The following is a 2,550-nucleotide window of genomic DNA, read 5'->3' on the forward strand; positions in this document are numbered from 1 at the left end:
TAATCCCATATGATTGTTTGTTTGTTTATTTGTTTGTTGTTACATTACTAGATGGTCGTTTTTAATTTTTTTTACCCTTTTTAATATTTTTTTTTTATTTTTATTACCGGGAAATGTTTAATTTTTTTTTTTTTCGCGAAATGTGAGAGAAAAAATGATTGAAAAACGACAAAAGGATAAATTGGGAGAAAAGGGAGGGGAAGAGGGGAGGAGAATAAAATTGGAAAAAGGTGAACAGAAAAAGAAAAAAAAGGTTTCTCGAGTTAATTTAAAAAAAAAAAAAAAAAAAAAAAAAACATTTTTAGGTTTAAACGACTTAAAAATTTTTCTTTTTTTTTATTTTTCCCATCATTTATTTTTCTCATTTCATTTTTTTTTTTTCTAGAACTTTATATAAAAAAATAAAAAAAAAGTTTTTTTTTTTTTTTTTTCCCTAGTTCAACCGGTTAATTTAAAACGAGTTTTTAAAAGCGGGTGATACCTTTTTTTTAAAAAACTTTTATTATTGTTCCAGGAATATTTTTTTTTCTCTCCTCTTCCCCCTCCCCTTCCTCTTCTTTCCCCCTCTCTCTCTCCCCGCCAATTTTTTTTTTTTTCAACTTTGTTCTTTTGGCTTTTGGGCTTGAAGTTTTCATTTTTTTTTCTTTTTCCTTTTCTTTTCTTTTCTTTTTCTTACTCTTTCGTTTTCAATATTAATAATTATTTAAAAAGAAAATTTTATTGTTCTTTTATTATTATTATTATTATTATTATTATTACTATTATTGCGTAACCTTCCTTTTTTCCTTCCTTTCTTCCATCCATCTTGTTATTTTATTTTTTAAAATTTTAATAAATTTTAAATTTATTATTAAATTAATAATAATTTTAAAAAAAATAATAATAATAATTTATTACATTGTTACCTTGGAATATTCACAATTAATAATAATAATAATAAATAAATAAAATTTAAATGAGAAAATATGAATGAGAAAAAAAATGTATAAAAAAAAATAAAAACTTTTAAAATAATATTTTAGAAAAAACTTTTTTCTTATTTTATTTTATCGACGACGACAAACTCATAAAAATTTGTGTGTGATTGTTGTTTGTATACGAATGAATATTTACTCTCATTGTTAAAAAAAAAAAAAAGGTTTTTCTTTCGTCATTTAAACGGTTTCAGGTGTTTGTTTGGGGCGTTTTCTCTTAAATTTCTGGGGAGGGGGGTTCATGCGCTCTTACAGACTATTGATTTAATATATATAAAAAATATAATTCGTTTTTTTTTTTTTTTAAATAAAAAATCAATTAAATTATAAAATTTTTTTTTTATCTCAAGAATAAGAGGATAAGATGTGATGGGAGAAAGAGAGAAAGAGTGAGAGTGGAGGGGAGGGGAAGCGAGGGAGGAGGAAGGATGAGAAATAATAATAAAAGTAATAAAATCCTATTAAATTCTTTCACACGAGTTTTTTTTTTTTGTAAAGGTTGTTTCATTAGATTAAACAAAAAGCACAGGGAGAAAAAGGAAAAAATTGAATGCAATAGAATAAAGTGTTTGGGGAGAGGGAGACGGAGGGATGGGAGGAGGGTCTTATCCTTTCGTGTCATCACAAATGGCTATGAATAATGAAAAAAAAAAAAAAAAAGGGAAAAAAAAAACCTTCGTGTTTTCTCGCCTCCCCGCCCTTACCCCTCCTCCCACCCCCCGCTTTTGTTTCCGATTATTTTTATATATACATATATAGTGACGTCACAAAATGATTAACGAATTTTCGGTAACATGTGATAATGACGGGATTTTCCGAAAAAAAAAAAAAAAAAAAAATTAAAACCTTCATTTAACTCAAATGTTTATGTATATCTCTTCAATTTTTTTAAAAAAATGGAGGAGGTTTAGGGAGAATGCAAACAAACAAACAAACAAAAAAAAAATGAATAATAACTTTTATTATTTACGATCGGTTTTGTTTTTGGGGGGACGACGACGACATTTTCATCGTACGAAATAGTTTTTTTTTTTTTTTTTATCTGTTAATTATTATTTTTGTAATGTCGGTTGTTCGACAATGAATTTTTTTTAAATTTATCTCAAACCGGAAATGGTTTTTTTTTTTATCTCTCTCTCTCTCTCTTTCTCTCTCTTTTAGTTTCGCGTTAAACCAAAAAAAAAAAAGAGGAACCGACTCGATGAAAAATGATCGCGGTGACCTTATAATTTTCGGTTTAAAAAATATTTTAATGGTTTTAATCTCTTTCAAAAGTTATTACCACCTTATAATATTGTTCCCACGGGGTAATATTTTTCTAGTTCCCGTAGGAGCGAAAAAAAACCCACCATTTTCCAATAACAACACGAAAAATTTTTTTAGAAAACTCATAAGAAAATTTTCTTTTATTTAAAAAAAAAACTTTTTACACATAATTATTATTATTATTATTATTTAAAAAGTTGAATTATAATAAGAGTTATGGGAATTAATGAAAAGAGTTCTAGAACATTCTTCCTTTAAATTTTATATATTAAACTTAATAATATTTATGTATGGGTATTTAAAGAAAATT

At 25.5% G+C, this 2,550-nt stretch overlaps 1 protein-coding gene across 1 annotated transcript in view; it reads left to right on the forward strand.

The window, feature by feature from the left end:
* Nucleotides 1-2,550, forward strand: part of Phum_PHUM185800 (Amphoterin-induced protein 2 precursor, putative) — a gene marked incomplete at both ends in the record, with an annotated part of 8,932 nt that overhangs the window by 4,745 nt on the left and 1,637 nt on the right. The window lies entirely within an intron of this gene.

Source organism: Pediculus humanus, genomic scaffold, assembly GCF_000006295.1.
Source record: "Pediculus humanus corporis 1103172107536 genomic scaffold, whole genome shotgun sequence".
NCBI classification, from domain to species: domain Eukaryota; kingdom Metazoa; phylum Arthropoda; class Insecta; order Psocodea; family Pediculidae; genus Pediculus; species Pediculus humanus.